Here is a 19,548-nt window from a genome sequence, read left to right as displayed (position 1 = left end):
ACCTGCAGACTGGCAGGAACAGGACCTGAGGCCGAACACAGCCCAGAACTCGTCTCATTACAGCTCACAGGAAATATTCTGCTCATTTATAAAGGAACATTAGTCAGTGATCGTCTCCTATACTGGACTAGACAAGCTTTGTCTTATTCTGAAAGGAAAAATAAAACAGCTTTACATTGTGTAAACCAATAAAAGGAGCTCCATGGTGTTGGTCCAAAGTGGGCAATTTTAACTCTCATTTTGTCCCTGTTGTTCCCCTGAGTATTCAGTTTCTGTTTTTTATAAATCTGCGAGATATGGGTATTTTTATTCATTTCCCTCTAAAATGTAAAGTGCTATGAAATATGATGGCTCTATAAAAATAGAAATGATTATTATTATTACTACTCTTAATGGTCTATATCAAGGAGGCGTGGCTCTCATTCTAATTATTCAGAGCAGCCTAAAGACACGCCCCAGAGGATCCTGTGAGACACACCACATAGTGTTAAATAAACATGTCCACATCTTTGGAACCGTATGGTGTATTAAAAAAAAAAATTGAACACTCAGGTGAGCAGAGGAATAAAATAAGAGCAAAGAGTAGCCACTTTTAACCTAGTGACAGGTCTCCTTTAAGAGGTTTTCAGGATTGGAAAATCATGGCTGCTGATTTTCCAGAAAGAGCGCCACTTGGTGCCGCAGGTTGTGGCTGGTCCGGAGTGTAAGTTCCATAAAAGGAGTTTTATCAATATTGTGCTCTTGGCAAAACTTTTCAAAGTGAATAGGGCTCAGATGCAGTACCGCAGACAACCTGAGCACAACTGTGGCGCTGTTTCTAGAAGAAAATAGCCTTATCTTTAATCGATCCTCGAGAATATGCACTATAGATATCATTTACAATCCACATGTCTGAACGACGCCTTATAGATGATTATTGATATATATTTTTTTTTTTATAGAACTTTCCTAGAAAAACTCCATTTTACCAGAAGTGTCCCAGGTAAGTCCCATAAATGATCTGTGGCTGTTTTTGGCAGGTCTGAGCTCCATTTACAACGTGTAACATATCGCAGCTGGACGTCTGAGCTGACCAAGAAAAATAAGTCCATGTGCAGTTTTATGGCTGATAGCGGCGTCCAGGAGCTGGACTGTAAATGACAACTTGGAGAATAATAAACCTCCGCTGACACTTGGAGGTCCCAGATCTACAGCATCTGTACAGTCGCAAACGTCAGTCGTTTACTCGTCAGTCACCTCCTGACATTGAGATTTACATTTTCGATTTTGGCAAAATTAGGATTTTTTTTTATTATTTTCCTTTTTTAGTACATTTTTATATTATTTTTTTTGCCATTCACATTTAATGCCGTTCATTATATCCTGCATGTATTTTTTTATTTATTTAATAAGTCAATTTTTTTTTTAATTTTTCTAATTTTTATTGCATTGGGTTTATTATGTGTTTTTTTAAATACATTTTCTTGTTATTTTTTGGCATTCATATTTTATGTCGTCTAGTCGTTCATTTTATCGTGCGTGTATGATTTACATTTTTTTATTTATTAATTGAGTATATTCTTTGCATTTTATTCATTTTTCTTGTATTGGTTTAGTATTGTATCAGTGTTGCATTAACCCAAAACTGACTACAGTCGTGGTCGTAAGTGTTGGAGCACTTGAAATTGTTTCAGAAAATGAAGTATTCTTCCCAGAAAATTTTTGCAATTACACATGTTTTGTTATACGCATGTTTATTTCTTTTGTGTGTATTGGAACAACGCAAAAAAAACAGACAAAAAAAAGGCAAATTTGACATAATTTCCCACAAAACCCTAAAAATGGGCCAGACAAAATTGTTGGCACCTTTCCAAAATTGTTGGCACCCTCAGCTTAATATTTGGTTTCACACCCTTTGAAACAAAAAACTGCAATCAATCGCTTCCTATAACCATCAACAAGCTTCTTACACCTCTCAGTTGGAATTTTGGATCACTCTTCTTTCGCAAACTGCTTCAGGTCTCTCATATTTAAAGGCGCCTTCTCCCAACAGCAATTTTATGATCTTTCCACAGGTGATCAATGGGATTTCGATCCGGACTCATTACTGGCTACTTCAGAACTCTCCAGCGCTTTTTTGTTCATCCATTTCTGATTTCTGGGGTCTTCTTAAAGTATGTTTGGGGTCATTGTCCTGCTGGACCCATGACCTAGGACGAAAACTCAGCTTTCTGACACTGGGCACTACATTGCAACCCAAAATCCTTTAGTAATCTTCAGATTTCATGATGCCTTGCACACAGTAAAGGCACCCATTGCAAGAGGCAGCAAAACAACCTAAAACATGTTTGAACCTCCACCATATTCGACTGTAGGTACTGTGTTCTTTTCTTTGTAGGCCTCATTCTGTTTTCAGCAAACAGTAGAATGATGTGCTTTACCAAAAAGCTCTATCTTGGTCTCATTTGTCCACAAGACACTTTCCTATAAGGATTTTGGCAAACTGGTCTAGCTTACTTATGTCTCTGTGTCAGCAGTGGGGTCCTCCTGTGTGACTTCTGCCATAGCGTTTCATTTCACTCAAATATCGACAGATAGTTCGCACTGACTCTGATGCACCCTGAGTTTGCATGACAGCTTGAATTTCTTTGGAGTTTGATTGAGGCTGATCATCCACGATCCGGATTATCCTGTGTTGAAACCTTTCGTAAATTTTTCTCTGCCGTCGACATCCAGGGAGATTAGCTACAGTGCCATGGGTTGTAAACGTCTTGATTATGTTGCTTACCATGGACAAAGGAACATCAAGCTCTCTGGAGATGGACTTGAAACCTTGTGATTGTTGATATTTTTAAACAATTTTGGCTCTCAAGTCCTCAGACAGTTCTCTTCTCTTTCTGTTCTCCATGCTTAGTGTGGCACACACAGACACACAATGCAAAGATTGAGTCAACTTTTCCCCTCTTTATCTGATTTCAGGTGTGTGCCCAAACCTGTTACTTGCCACAGGTGAGTCTGAACGAGCATCCCATGCTTGAAACAAAGCACAGTTTTGGAAAGGTGCCATCAATTTTGTCTGGCCCATTTTGGTTGTTTTGTGTGAAATTATGTCCAATTTGCCTTTTTTTCTCAGTTCTTTTTGTGTTGTTCCAGAACACTCAAAAGAAATAAACACGTGTATAACAAAACATGTGTAATTGCAATAATTTTCTGGGATAAATACTTCATTTTCTGAAACAATTTCAAGGGTTCCAATACTTTCGGCCATGCCTGTATACTGAAAGGTGTCCTTATCCTGAAAGTCGTGTTTGCAGTAATTGCATGTGAAGCCATATGACCCAAGAGGGGCGGCCAAAAGATATTTATAATATAACCATAGTGATAAATAGCGGGCATACTTTATGAGGGGATACCATGATATGTGGTCCTGTAATATATATACCATATGTAACAGATCTGCCTGTTTCCATCGCCCATCGCCCATTTATATCTGCCTAATCCACCCTTCTCTCCCTCGCTCCCTCGGATTGCAATCTACAGTTTCTGGTACCTACGAGTTCATAAGAAATTATTAGAACCAGATAAGAAAACTAAATTATTATGTAGGTGGAAACTACAGCACATCCACTAAAAAATGATGAAAAATAAACTCTACCGTTTTATGTATACAGCTCCTGTGCAAACCTATGCGTTTCTATAGTAACAGACTACATACAGAAATTCTATATCGCAGTCATGTTTTATTCCATTCTCCTTGCTCTGTCTTCTTTTCTAATTCATACTTGCCAATTTTTTAGATAGGCAGTCCAGACACGTTCCTTCTTTATCCATGCCCATGTGTTTTTTTTTCAAGGTCCCCCCGAAAGTCTGTTTAGTTTCCTTTCCGAGACCTTCTTTCCAGAAGGATTTGGCAGTGACCCGTAGATTTGCCAAAATATCCCTTGAGTCTAGTAGGTCTCTCCTTTTTCCGGGAGCCTATCTGCAGATGGTAGTAAATCCGAAGGATGCAACGAACACATAGCTTTGCATATAAGCTGTATACTCAGAGTCTTTAAGGAGGACCTGTAATTTACCTAAAATATGTATGGTGTAAATGCCGCTGTTCTCCTGAATCCGACGATGTTTTTCTTTTGTTACTGCGCCTCTCTGTTCCTGAGATATGGCCTCTTCTTCCCAGCAAATAATTCTAAACTTGTTAGCCAACTGGGCAGTGCCCTTAGGAAGACACGCCCAGAAAAGAGTTGAAGATGACGCCCACTTGTCTATAAAGACTAGATTTATATGCAGGGAAGAAAGGACCGTATCTCAGGAACGGAGAGGCGTAGAAACAAAAGAAAAACATCGTCGGATTCAGGAGAACAGCGGCATTTACACCTGTTAAAAAATGACATAATTATAGTAAGTGACATATCTACTATATAATTGTCTAAGGGTCACTTCCGTCTGTCTTTCTGTCTGTCTGTCACGGATATTCATTGGTCACAGCCTCTGTCTGTCATGGAATCCAAGTCGCTGATTGGTCTCGCCAGCTGCCTGTCATGGCGGCCGCGACCAATCAGCGACGGCCACAGTCCGATTAGTCCCTCCATACTCCCCGCAGTCACCGCTCACACAAGGTTAATGCCGGCGGTAACGGACCGCGTTATGCCGGGGGTAACTCACTCCGTTACCGCCGCTATTAACCCTGTGTGACCAAGTTTTTACTATTGATGCTGCCTATGCAGCGTCAATAGTAAAAACATTTAATGTTAAAAATAATTTAAAAAATAAAAAATCATTATATACTCACCTTCCGCCGCCTTTCCCTCTCCTCGCGACGCTCCGGTGACCGCTCCATGCAAGCGGCAGGTTCCGGTGGCAAGGATCTTTCATGACGAGAAGGACCTTCCATGACATCACGGTCATGTGACCGCGACATCATCACACCCTGGGACCGGAAGCTGCCGCCTGCACCGCACACAGGCGACAGAACTACAAGGGGCCCTCGGAAGGTGAGTATATGTTTATTTTTTAGCCTGTGACATACGTGGCTGTGCAATATACTACGTCACTGGGCAATATACTACGTGGCTCTGTGCTGTATACTACGTGACTGGGCAATATACTACGTGGCTGGGCAATATACTACGTGGCTGGGCAATATACTACGTCACTGTGCAATATACTACGTGGCTCTGTGCTGTATACTACGTCACTGGGCAATATACTACGTGGCTCTGTGCTGTATACTACGTCACTGGGCAATATACTACGTCACTGGGCAATATACTACGTCACTGGGCAATATACTACGTCACTGGGCAATATACTACATGGCTGGGCAATATACTACGTGGCTCTGTGCTGTATACTACGTGACTGGGCAATATACTACGTGGCTCTGTGCTGTATACTACGTGGCTGGGCAATATACTACGTGGACATGCATATTCTAGAATACCCAATGCGTTAGAATCGGGCCTCCATCTAGTCCTTTTTATAAATGGCATTCCTTACTGCATATTTAGCATTTTCTTCATGAACCTGGTAAATCTACATATCTATTTTTCCACCTTTTTCCATTGGCTAAAGAACATATGGATATGCTATATGCACAAATCCAGATGAGATACACACCCAAAACTAACAAAAATAAATATAAAATAACATTCAGATATTTTATCAGTCGTATCTTCCCTCTAGACCCCATAGACATAAATCAGACCCACGGTACAGACCCTGTAATTTTGCAACAGCTCGTATTTCAATATCTGACGTGGACCATATGGCGATATGGTAACAGTATCTAGATATCTGTGCGGTGATTTACTAAATGGCGGTATTATTAGACAAATGACCGGATTAACACACACAGTTTGTCTGATCACTCAAAACCCCAAACTACAAAGCCGCAGATACAGGTCGGGGCAGCTGGGAAAATGCAGGAATGTTCTCATCTGGTGAAATGGATCCGCTCCTAGGCTTTGATATAGAACTTAATGGTGTTAGATCAAGAGGGGAGAAAAAAAAGAGACATTGGAAAGTCTTTTTCATCCCGACATTATTGATCTAGTTAGTAGTGTGCACATTCCCAGTAAAGTTCCTTTAATCTGGCAAAAATAGTCACAGCGCCAGATAATCAGGAAAAATACCACCCAGATTATGCTTCGGGCAGAGATCAGTGGCAAAACCTTGGCATTGAGGCAGGAGAAGCTTCATGCCTGAAACCCTGAAGCACGACTAGTATTAGAACCTCCATCTGTTCACCCCAAAAGGAATACCGACCATACGTCATACCCCTCAATCATATATAGAGCGTGCACCCCCATAACAGACTTCTGACTCCAATATACAGACAACCCCTAAAAAATACTGACCCATAAATAACAGATTCTTCTAAATAGAGACCCCATAACAACTCCGTTACACCAATAGAGATCCTAGAACAAACCCCCGAAACTAGCAAAGACCCTAGAACATAATCCTAAACGTATGAGATGTTCTAGAACAGACTCCTAAACTAACAAAGACCCTAGAACAGACCCATAAACTAATAGTGATCCTACAACGAACCCTCTAAGCTAATAGAGACCCTAGAACATAATGTTAAGCTAAGAAAGACCCCACAACAGACTCTTAAACTAATATAAACCGTATAACTGCCCCCTAAACTGAGACCCTAGAACAGACTCCTAAACTAATACATATTGTATAATGGACCTTCCAAACTAAAAGAGACCCTAAAACAGACCCCTTATACTAATAGAGACCCTAAAACAGTCCCCTTATACTAATAGAGACCCTAAAACAGACCCCCTATACTAATAGAGACCCTAAAACAGACTCCTTATACTAATAGAGACCCTAAAGCAGACCCCCTATACTAATAGAGACCCTAAAACAGTCCCCTTATACTAATAGAGACCCTAAAACAGACCCCCTATACTAATAGAGACCCTAAAACAGACCCCCTGTACTAATAGAGACCCTAAAACAGACTCCTTATACTAATAGAGACCCTAAAGCAGACCCCCTATACTAATAGAGACCCTAAAACAGTCCCCTTATACTAATAGAGACCCTAAAACAGACCCCCTATACTAATAGAGACCCTAAAACAGACCCCTTATACTAATAGAGACCCTAAAACAGTCCCCTTATACTAATAGAGACCCTAAAACAGACCCCTTATACTAATAGAGACCCTAAAACAGTCCCCTTATACTAATAGAGACCCTAAAACAGACCCCCTATACTAATAGAGACCCTAAAACAGACCCCTTATACTAATAGAGACCCTAAAGCAGACCCCCTATACTAATAGAGACCCTAAAACAGACTCCTTATACTAATAGAGACCCTAAAACAGACTCCTTATACTAATAGAGACCCTAAAGCAGACCCCCTATACTAATAGAGACCCTAAAACAGTCCCCTTATACTAATAGAGACCCTAAAACAGACCCCTTATACTAATAGAGACCCTAAAACAGTCCCCTTATACTAATAGAGACCCTAAAACAGTCCCCTTATACTAATAGAGACCCTAAAACAGACCCCCTATACTAATAGAGACCCTAAAGCAGACCCCCTATACTAATAGAGACCCTAAAACAGTCCCCTTATACTAATAGAGACCCTAAAACAGACCCCCTATACTAATAGAGACCCTAAAACAGACCCCCTATACTAATAGAGACCCTAAAACAGTCCCCTTATACTAATAGAGACCCTAAAACAGACCCCCTATACTAATAGAGACCCTAAAACAGACTCCTTATACTAATAGAGACCCTAAAGCAGACCCCCTATACTAATAGAGACCCTAAAACAGACCCCTTATACTAATAGAGACCCTAAAACAGACCCCCTATACTAATACAGACCCTAAAACAGACCCCCTATACTAATAGAGACCCTAAAACAGTCCCCTTATACTAATAGAGACCCTAAAACAGACCCCATAAACTAATAGAGACCCTAAAACAGACCCCCTATACTAATAGAGACCCTAAAACAGACCCCTTATACTAACAGAGACCCTAAAGCAGACCCCCTATACTAATAGAGACCCTAAAGCAGACCCCCTATACTAATAGAGACCCTAAAACAGACCCCCTATACTATTAGAGACCCTAAAACAGACCCCCTATACTAATAGAGACCCTAAAACAGACCCCCTATACTAATAGAGACCCTAAAACAGTCCCCTTATACTAATAGAGACCCTAAAACAGACCCCCTATACTATTAGAGACCCTAAAACAGACCCCTATACTAATAGAGACCCTAAAACAGACCCCTTATACTAATAGAGACCCTAAAGCAGACCCCCTATACTAATAGAGACCCTAAAGCAGACCCCCTATACTAATAGAGACCCTAAAACAGACCCCCTATACTATTAGAGACCCTAAAACAGACCCCCTATACTAATAGAGACCCTAAAACAGTCCCCTTATACTAATAGAGACCCTAAAACAGACCCCCTATACTATTAGAGACCCTAAAACAGACCCCCTATACTAATAGAGACCCTAAAACAGACCCCTTATACTAACAGAGACCCTAAAGCAGACCCCCTATACTAATAGAGACCCTAAAGCAGACCCCCTATACTAATAGAGACCCTAAAACAGACCCCAACTAACAGAGACCCTGGAACAGACCCCCTATATAAATGGAAAATCTGGAATAACCCACCCAACAGAGACCCCACAGCAGACCCTCTAAGCTAATAGAGACCCTACAAATGACCCCATAAACTAATAGACACTCTAGAACAGACCTCTCATCTAATAGAGACCCTATAACAGACCCCCGTGAACTAAGAGAGACCATAGAACAAATCGTTAAGACTAATAAAGACCCTAAATAAATAAAAGGAGACTAAAACAAACCACCTTAACTAATAGGGACCCCACAGCAGACCCTAGAACAGACCCCTAACATAATATGGACCTTAGACTACTTATTGCTGCATACAGAGCCTAGAGAAAGACCTTAGACTATACCCCCCTTTATAAAAACCACAATCCAAACCCCCCTTCTAACAAATCCCAGAACAGACGCACTCGTTTAAAGAGCTCAGACAAGACCCCTAACATACAGAGCACACACCAGACCCTAACTGTTCACAGACCCCAAGCCAGACCCCTCCGTTCCTGCACTTTCGAGGCTTAGTTACAAAATGAGTCCCACTCTCAGCCTTATCACACCTGACAACCTCAGCTCTGCTACACCCCATGTGGCCGCACCTGACAACCTCAACTCTGCTACATCCGTACCTAGTAACTTTAGACCAGACTCCTCTCTGCTGTGTATGTGAATACTTAAAATTCCTCTCAGACCCTAGAAAATCGCTTTTTACTTTTCCTATTATTTCGCCTTTTCTGAGCTCGCAGCTAATTTGCAAATCATTTCCAATATTCTGAATAACGGTTCCGAGCAGCCGAGACAAACACCTTGAATACTTAATAGGTCTTTTAATGAAACAATAGCGAGCGTTCACAATAACCGCGGCCCGGCGCTCCCCCCACCGCGCAGCGCTCCCCCCACCGCGCTGCGCTCGCCATGTTCTTTGTACATGACTTGGCACAAGTACTTATTAAGTGCAGACAATATTGCTTTTTCCTGTAGTGCAAAGCATGGCGGAGCGCCGGTCTGAGACTGCTGGTATCTGTGCTAGTACAGACTTTATTGGAAGTGTGATGCAGTGACCCCTGTTACAGCTAGGGGGCGCTGTATGTGCTCCCCAGGACACGCATGGAGGCGTAATGGGGATAGTAAGGCCTCTTTCACACTTCCGTCTTTCCTGTCACAATCCGTCGATTTTTGAGAATGCAGGATCCTGCATTTTCTCATAGACTTGCATTAACGACGGATTGTGACGGATGGCCATCCGTTTCATCCGTCGTGCACTGGATCCTGCGTAAAAAAAAACCGGTCCGTCGGGCAGAGAAAACGTTCAGAGGAATACATTGCGAAATCTCGCGAGAAGTCGCGGTCTCCGATGGACGTTAAAGGACGTTTGACAGCCTACCTCTACATTGACGCAACTGAGGTATCCACGTACCAGGAAGTGATGGTAGTCCCGGACTTACTATACAGGATGGTAATAGGGTGGGACTTGGAAGCCCTGTGGGATTGGTGGATAAAAGGGAAAGTGTCAGTAGAAATAATGTGTATGGGAGGTAGTAATGTGGAGAATGCGCCCCCTATAGTTGTCAGTCCTACGTTAGGCGTGACCAAGGAAAATGGTGGATGGCCCCAACTTACGGACATGATGTCACCTGATGTGTGCCACAATATGACTGTTAGTGATGTGGTAGATAAAACGTGTGGAGCTGACACCCGATTAGAAAGCAACTGGAAGGTTCACCATGTTGGTGGGTGTGACACAGACTCCGAGGGTGACTGTGACGTGTCATTGCCAGTAGCAACCGCTAGGGCTGAATACGATGTTGTGCTGACAGAATCACTGACACAGAGGAACGACAGCGCTCCACAAGGTGAAGTGAGAATGGCGGGAGCAGCCATACCAGAAAATATGACCTGTTTAAGTAGGGACTGCTGGTTCCAGGATGACCGATTGGGTGGTGGTGACTCCCATTGAGATGATGACGCCAGTGGAAAAGAGTGATGTAAGGCTGACTCTGGTACAAGTGGCAAGTCTACCTCCCGTCGTCGGAGACGTAAAAAAGGAAAAAGGGCTGAACCAGTTACACCTTGTGAAGATTTTAATAAAGGTGAAGTGACGGAAGATGGTGAAGGCTCCAGAAAATCTGGTGCTGAGGACCTGGAGTGTCTGGAGTACTCAAAAGTCCCAGAGAAACAGGACGAAGCTAAGGATGTCACCGCTGAGACCCAAGAGAGGGCTGAAGGTGACAGTGCTGAGTCCAAGGGTGCAGAGGTGGAGGAAGCCACCAAAGGTGTGGGGCCTGATGCAGATACCTTCTCGAGTGATGGAAACTCAACCCAACTAGTGGATGGGAGAAGCGAGTTAAGAAGGTTCCAGGAGGCGGTAGAAATCCGGTTAAAGCAAGAGGAGCTTCGGAGACAGGCTGCTGAGTGCCGAGTAGGTGTCTTGGAGAAAGACATGGCGGAGCTCAGAGGTCACCTGTCAAAGTGGCAAACTGTGACCAAGGCCCTAAAGGAAGACATGGAACTGCTCAGAGAAGCACTGAAAGGCCCTGTACAAGAGAAAGAGGTGGTGGTCACAGACTTAACGTGCCGGCACCAGAGCAGTAACGAGGTGAAGCTGCTAATGCCCATCTTGACCAGGGGTCTGGAAGAGGGTAACACTGAAGAAGAGGGTGAGCTAAGAGTGGAACAAGACAGTCACCCAGTGGTGGCAGAGGTCTTGATGAAAAGGTCCATGGCAAAGCAGGAGCCGTCTGTCCTTGAAGACAGTGAGACCCCGCTTTTCAAGAGCATAATAGAGGTACCCGAAAACATGCGAGAAGAGTGTGCCAGTAAGGGTGTGCATGAGGCCTTTAGAAAGGCAGCAGAGGCGTGTAGTGTGCACTGGGTGCCTGAGACCCAGCAATTGGTCATACTGTCGACTAGGGAAGTCACAGTGAAGCAGGTGGCGGTCCTGAGTGACATGCACCTACACTGCCTCCGTACAAAACAGAGGTTCATATTGAAGAATAATGAAGCCGCTCGACGTTTTGAGTGTGAAAATAAAGCTCAAAGTCGTCTGGGCTTGGTGGAAGACACAGTCCAAGTACCCAAAGTTCTAGTGGCAAAAGTCATTGGGAGAGTGATGCAAGAGATGGTGGATAAATCCGGTGTGAATGGAGCGCCCCCACACCGCCGCTGGGCCGAGGGGTACCCGGCACCGGGCCTCTGAGTCTCTGTTCTGGGGTTGTCACGGTGGCTAGGCCCGGTCCGTGGCCCTGCCTGACAGTGGGGGACGTCCGGTGCAATAAGTGGTGGTGTAGCGGTGCAGTTGTGGGGTGCAGGTCGCGGTAAATAACAAGGACACCAGGTTGCAGTCTCTTTACCTCTTTACTGAAGGTTTTAGAGTCCTCAGTCCAGAGCGCTGTTAACAGGGTTGTCAGAGACCGGCCGGTCTAAAGGCACATCAGGAGTTCTCTTTACAGGTGGGAATCAGTGTCTACCGTCTGGCGCTGGGTGTTGTAGTTCTTCCCTGCTGAGCTCCCGGGATAGTCCTCACAACTGCTGTGTCTGTCTCTGATGTTCGTTCTCTCTCCGTCCCCCAGGTGATATGGTAGGACGCACCCGTATGACGGGGTAGGCCTGGAGTTCTTCCGGGACCCTAGAGTCGCCCCTCTCCCACAGCTGCCTCCGTTGTCTGCTTAGGTGTTAAGTGAGACAGCCAACCTATAATTAGCTGTTGAAAGAGGTGTGGAGACCACATAAACGACCAAAAACTGGAAACTCAATTTTATAGACAATTTTATTAAGTATATAAAAAATTACACATCAAGAGAAACAGGACATGAAGAGTACAAAATGGGATTATGGTGCCAGACACTGCACCGAGATATAAGTGTGTCAACAGACAACCAGACCACAGACTCCTAATAATAAAGGATAACAGTATAGAGGAGAGGACATCGGAGTATAAATGATCGGAGTATAAATAATCCTGCAGGTGTGGGGCATATAATAATGTTACACCCTAATCCCAGGGTATGGGCACTAAAAATATTACCAATTATAATCCACCACACAGGGTATATATATACTAAGTATCTAAGGCCCATCCATATTTCCACGCCCTTGGGAAAAGTCACATGAGAAATAGAATTAAAATTCCATCATACATCCTGCTTACCAAAAACCCCGCTAATCAAATCAGCACCACTGATAGAGAGTCTCCATGTGGCTCCACAGTTGGCCGGCCACTCAGCCTGTATAGTATATTACCTCTCACAGAAGGGGGATAGAGAAAAGAATGCTCCGGTGTCCCTGGGTCCGGTCCGCTGGTCACCCGACGCGCGTTTCGGAGCCCGCAAGCTCCTTCGTCAGGGGGCGTGCGGGCTCCGAAACGCGCGTCGGGTGACCAGCGGACCGGACCCAGGGACACCGGAGCATTCTTTTCTCTATCCCCCTTCTGTGAGAGGTAATATACTATACAGGCTGAGTGGCCGGCCAACTGTGGAGCCACATGGAGACTCTCTATCAGTGGTGCTGATTTGATTAGCGGGGTTTTTGGTAAGCAGGATGTATGATGGAATTTTAATTCTATTTCTCATGTGACTTTTCCCAAGGGCGTGGAAATATGGATGGGCCTTAGATACTTAGTATATATATACCCTGTGTGGTGGATTATAATTGGTAATATTTTTAGTGCCCATACCCTGGGATTAGGGTGTAACATTATTATATGCCCCACACCTGCAGGATTATTTATACTCCGATCATTTATACTCCGATGTCCTCTCCTCTATACTGTTATCCTTTATTATTAGGAGTCTGTGGTCTGGTTGTCTGTTGACACACTTATATCTCGGTGCAGTGTCTGGCACCATAATCCCATTTTGTACTCTTCATGTCCTGTTTCTCTTGATGTGTAATTTTTTATATACTTAATAAAATTGTCTATAAAATTGAGTTTCCAGTTTTTGGTCGTTTATGTGGTCTCCACACCTCTTTCATGTGCTGTTGTACGGCTTGGTTTATAAGTAAATTCCTATAGAAAGCAACTGAGTAATACAGATCTTAATTTAGCTATGTTGCTTTGTAATACTCTCTTTTTTGCACTATAATTAGCTGTCCGGCCGTGGTTTGCAGTAGTACTTAGAGTCTCTTACTTGCTCGGCGTTCCGGCCACCGACTGTTTGCGCCTCAGAAGGATGTTGCCTCGGTCTAACAGCACGACTCCTTCTGGTCCCAATCCCTCTTTACTGTATTCCCGTTGTGCACTGGTTAGTTCTGCTCCGAGGAGTCTGCCAGGATCCCATCCCTGACAGGTCCTCTCACTAGCTCTTCCCAGTTACTTCTCCCTGTCTTCCTGTCCAACCCCCAGTTTTACCAGAGTGTGAGGAGTGGCCTACTAGATAGAACCACCCCCCCTGGTGGCCGGAGTGTGAAGTGTGGTGTGAGTGTACCTGGTCAGAGAAACTCCTTAGTGCAATCAGACGTACCATAGCTCCCCATAGTGGCGGAGCCACAGTACTGCAACGACCAGGACTCTGGGGCGCTGCATGAAGAGACTGAGGATATTTGCTGATAATGAGGTGCAGGTCATGGGTGAAGATGGGATGGTTCCATTCAGGGCCGGACTGGGACTAAAATTCAGCCCTGGCATTTGAAGTTACACAGGCCCACTTGTCACACGGTGACTGTATAATACCTTTGTACACTTGTAAGCAGGGCCGGTTTTAGGCAAAGTGGGGCCCTAGGCAAAGTTTAAAATGGGTCCCCAAATGCTAACATATTGCACATCACACAGAAGCCTTTCTGTTGTATTTACGTGCGCTGAGTTCAGGCCGCTAAACGAGTTTGATCGACAATACTGAAGTTGTTCAACGCTTGTTTCCCGGCCTCTTTCCACCAGCTGAGGAATAATGATGAGACAGAACGATCACTAATAGATCACCATACAGTATCATGTTTTCAGCAGCACATCTACAGTTTACACTGGCAATGTGCTGCTGACAACAAGGCTTTTTGTTCCAGCAAAAACAATCCGAATATGCAGCATTTTACTTGTTTAGTAAAATACACCCCATAGTCCTCCATATATTATAATGTGCTCCATAGTCCTCCATATAGTATAATACACTCCCTATAGTCCTCCATATATTAAAATACACTGCTCAGTCCTCCACATAGTATAATACACTCCTCATAGTCCTCCATATAGCATAATACAATCCTCATAGTCCTCCATATAGCATAATACAATCCTCATAGTGCTCCATATAGTATAATGCACCGCCACAGTCATCCATGTAGTACAATTCACTTCCCATAGTATAATGCACCCCATAGTTCTTCATATAGTATAACGTATTCCCCATAGTCCTCGATACAGTATAATGCAGCCCACATATAGTATAATGCAGCCACCCCAGAGTATAATGCAGCCACCCCAGAGTATAATGCAGCCACCCCAGAGTATAATGCAGCCACCCCACAGAGTATAATGCAGCCACCCCAGAGTATGTAACCCCCATAGAATATAATACAGCCCACCTCCCCATAATATATAATGTAGCCCCCCATAGAATATAATGCAGCCCCCCATAGTATATAACGCAGCCTCCCCCATAGAATATAATATACCCCCACAATAGTATATAACACAGCCACATAGTACATAACATGGCCTCCCCCATAGAATATAATATACTCCCCATAGTATATAGCAAAGCCCGCATATTATATAGCACAAACCGCATAGTATACAGCACAGCCTGCATACTATAGCACAGCTCGCGTAGTAGATAACACAGCCCACACAGCAGTATTCAGCACAGACCACACAGTAGTATACAGCACAGACCACACAGTAGTATACAGCACAGCCCATGTAGAAGTATACAGCACAGTCCACACAGTAGTATACAGCACAGCCCACAGAGTAATATATACAGCACAGCCCACAAAGTAATATATACAGCACAGCCCACAAAGTAATATATACAGCACAGCCCACAGAGAACTATATACAGCACAGCCCACAGAGAACTATATACAGCACAGCTCACAGAGAACTATATAAAGCACAGCCCAGAGTACTATATACAGCACAGCCCAGAGTACTATATAAAGCACAGCCCAGAGAGTACTATATACAGCACAGCCCAGAGAGTACTATATACAGCACAGCCCAGAGAGTACTATATACAGCACAGCCCACAGAGTACTATATACAGCACAGCCCACAGAGTACTATACACAGCACAGCCCACAGAGTACTATATACAGCCCACAGTAGTATACAGCAGAGCACAGCCCACAGAGAACTATATACAGCCCACAGTAGTATACAGCACAGAGCACAGCCCACAGAGAACTATATACAGCCCACAGCAGTATACAGCACAGAGCACAGCCCACAGAGAACTATATACAGCCCACAGCAGTATACAGCACAGAGCACAGCCCAGAGAACTATATACAGCCCACAGCAGTATACAGCACAGAGCACAGCCCACAGAGAACTATATACAGCCCACAGCAGTATACAGCACAGAGCACAGCCCACAGAGAACTATATACAGCCCACAGCAGTATACAGCACAGAGCACAGCCCACAGAGAACTATATACAGCCCACAGCAGTATACAGCACAGAGCACAGCCCACAGAGAACTATATATAGCACAGAGCACACAGTAGTATACAGCACAGAGCACAGCCCACAGAGAGCTATATACAGCCCACAGCAGTATACAGCACAGAGCACAGCCCACAGAGAACTATATACAGCCCACAGTAGTATACAGCACAGAGCACAGCCCACAGAGAACTATATACAGCCCACAGCAGTATACAGCACAGAGCACAGCCCACAGAGAACTATATATAGCACAGAGCACACAGCAGTATACAGCACAGAGCACAGCCCACAGAGAACTATATACAGCCCACAGTAGTATACAGCACAGAGCACAGCCCACAGAGAACTATATACAGCCCACAGCAGTATACAGCACAGAGCACAGAGAACTATATACAGCCCACATCTCTTCTCTTCCTCCCCTCACCTCCTCCGAGAATGGCCCCACAGTCCAGAAAAAAAAAAACTCTCCTCACCTCTCCTCGTGCCCAGCGTTGCTTCCTGGTTCCTGCTCCTGTCTCAGCAGCTGCAGTCTGCCCGGGACACAGCAGGTGCGCGATGATATGACATCATCGCGCACCCGCAGTGTCAGAGGCAGAGCGGGGAATGATGGGAGAGGAGCGTCTGTAGACGCACTCTCCTCCATCATTGCATTCAACTGTACCGGCGTCTATACGCCGGTATAGTTGAATGCGACGGCGGGGGCGGCGGATTGAGCGGCCCACCACTGGCACCGGCCCTTCTGGCATTTGCCAGAAGTGCCCTATGGCCAGTCCGGCCCTGATTCCATTCCTTGTTGTCGGATCCAGAGAGAGTCTTGAGAATATCCGCATGCTCCTGGAATATCGCATGGCATGCCTAAGAGAGGTAGAGCAGCTGAGACATGAGAGACTGCAAGTTAATAAACAGCTGCCGGAAAGGAGAAGAAGATGGCGGCCACTTTCGACCTGAAATGTGGACAAAGGGGTGGAAGCAGGGCCGGACTGGGACTAAAATTCAGCCCTGGCATTTGAAGTTACACAGGCCCACTTGTCACATGGTGACTGTATAATATCTTTGTACACTTGTAGGTTACAAGAAGTGAGGGGAGTGTAACACGACTATATAACATATAACATATAATCACAGCTGTATCCGGCATAACAGCTCAGTCCTATTTATGGCTTTTAGTTGCAGTACCAAGAAAAGCCGCTACTTTACCTACATAACTGGATCTCGTAGATAATGAAGGGATTGAGACGACCAAAAGCTATGGAACCTCATTCTGATGCTCCATAAACTTTGCCTACAGCCACTTTTGGTTCCGCTGCGCAGCACGAGACCCGGTGACTCTGAAGAGCGGTGACATCAGTAATGTCACCGCTCTTCAGATATTCCGGGTCTTGCGCTGAGCTCGACGACTATGAAGAGCGGTATTCTTACTACCGTCACCATTCTTCAGAGTCGCTGGGTCTTGCCAGGTCTGGGCTAGTAGTGGGGGTGTCTGATAGACACCTCTCCATTACTTACACCAGGGATTGATAGCAGGTTACATTACGCAGCTGACATCAACCCTAAAAATCATTACACATACCAGAATTAAATGCTCTGGCGGCTGGTGAAAAGCAGTAGAGTTAGCGCTATTCCCAGGTGCCGAGTGCTAACTACAACTGTCATCATCCTTACCTGGTCTCCCTGCGAAGCATTTCTGCTGTATTTACATGCGCTGATCTCAGGCCACTAAACGAGTGTGATCGACAATACTGAAGTCGCTCGCTTGTTTCCTGGCCTCTTTACACCAAGTGAGAAAGAATGATGGGGACAGAACAATCACAATTAGATCTATCTGTCCCCATACAGTATCATGTTATCAGCAGCACATCTACAGTTTACACCGGCGATGTGCTGCTGAGAACAAGGATTTCTGTTCCCACATAAGCAATCAAGTCACTCGATGAATAGGCAACATTTTACTTGTTTAGTAATACACCCCATAGTCCTCCATATATTATAATGTGCAACTCAGTCCTCCATATAGCATAATACACTCATCAGTCCTCCATATAGTATAATACACTCATCAGTCCTCCATATAGTATAATACACTCCTCAGTCCTCCATATAGTATAATACACTCCTCAGTCCTCCATATAGTATAATACACTCCTCAGTCCTCCATATAGTATAATACACTCCTCAGTCCTCCATATAGTATAATACACTCCTCAGTCCTCCATATAGTATTATACACTCCACATAGTCCTCCATATAGTATAATACACTCCTCATAGACCTCCATATATTAAAATATACTGCAATTCCTCCATATAGTATAATACACTCCTCAGTCCTCCAAATAGTATAATACGTTCCTCAGTCCTCCAAATAGTATAATACATTCCTCATAGTGCTCCATATAGTATAATGTCCCACCATTGTCATCCATGTAGTACAATTCACTTCCCATAGTATAATGCACCCCATAGTTCTTCATATAGTATAATGTATGCCCCATAGTCCTTGATACAGTATAATGCAGCCCACCTATAGTATAATGATGCCACCCCAGAGTATAATGCAGCCACCCCACATAATATATTGTAGCCCCCGGAGTATAATATAACCCCCCAGAGAATATAATGCAGCCCCCTCATATAGTATAATGCAGCCCCTGCATATAAAATATATAGTAGCCCCCTCATAGAGCATAATGCAGCCCCCCATAGAATATAATGTAGCCCCTTCATAGAATATAATACAGCCCCATAGAATGTAATACAGCCAGCCCCCTTAGAATGTAATGCAGCACATCCCCCATAGAATGTAATGCAGCCAGCCCCCATAGAATGTAATACAACACAGCCCCCATAGAATGTAATGCAGCACAGCCCCCATAGAATGTAATACAAGACAGCCCCCATACAATGTAATACTGCACAGCCCCCATAGAATGTAATACAGCACAGCCCCCATAGAATGTAATACAGCACAGCCCCCATAGAATGTAATGCAGCCAGCCCCCATAGAATGTAATGCAGCACAGCCCCCATAGAATGTAATGCAGCACAGCCCCCATAGAATGTAATGCAGCACAGCCCCCATAGAATGTAATGCAGCACAGCCCCCATAGAATGTAATGCAGCACAGCCCCCATAGAATGTAATACAGCACAGCCCCCATAGAATGTAATAAAGCACAGCCCCCATAGAATGTAATACAGCACAGCCCCCATAGAATGTAATACAGCACAGCCCCCATAGAATGTAATACAGCACAGCCCCCATAGAATGTAATACAGCACAGCCCCCATAGAACGTAATAGAGCACAGCCCCCATAGAACGTAATAGAGC

General features: G+C 44.3%; 1 protein-coding gene across 1 annotated transcript in view; it reads left to right on the top strand.

The window, feature by feature from the left end:
- The window catches only part of TSPAN9 (tetraspanin 9), a 469,239-nt gene that overhangs the window by 116,998 nt on the left and 332,693 nt on the right, over window positions 1-19,548 (top strand). The window contains exon 3 of the mRNA XM_077266492.1: window positions 942-982. The gene's annotated coding sequence lies outside the window, so the exon portion shown is untranslated. The remainder of the gene's footprint in view (window positions 1-941; window positions 983-19,548) is intronic.

The sequence above is a fragment of the Ranitomeya variabilis genome, chromosome 5, assembly GCF_051348905.1.
Source record: "Ranitomeya variabilis isolate aRanVar5 chromosome 5, aRanVar5.hap1, whole genome shotgun sequence".
NCBI lineage: Eukaryota > Metazoa > Chordata > Amphibia > Anura > Dendrobatidae > Ranitomeya > Ranitomeya variabilis.
The sequence above is the reverse complement of the archived record's forward strand: the minus strand, read 5'-3'. Positions and strand labels throughout refer to the sequence as shown.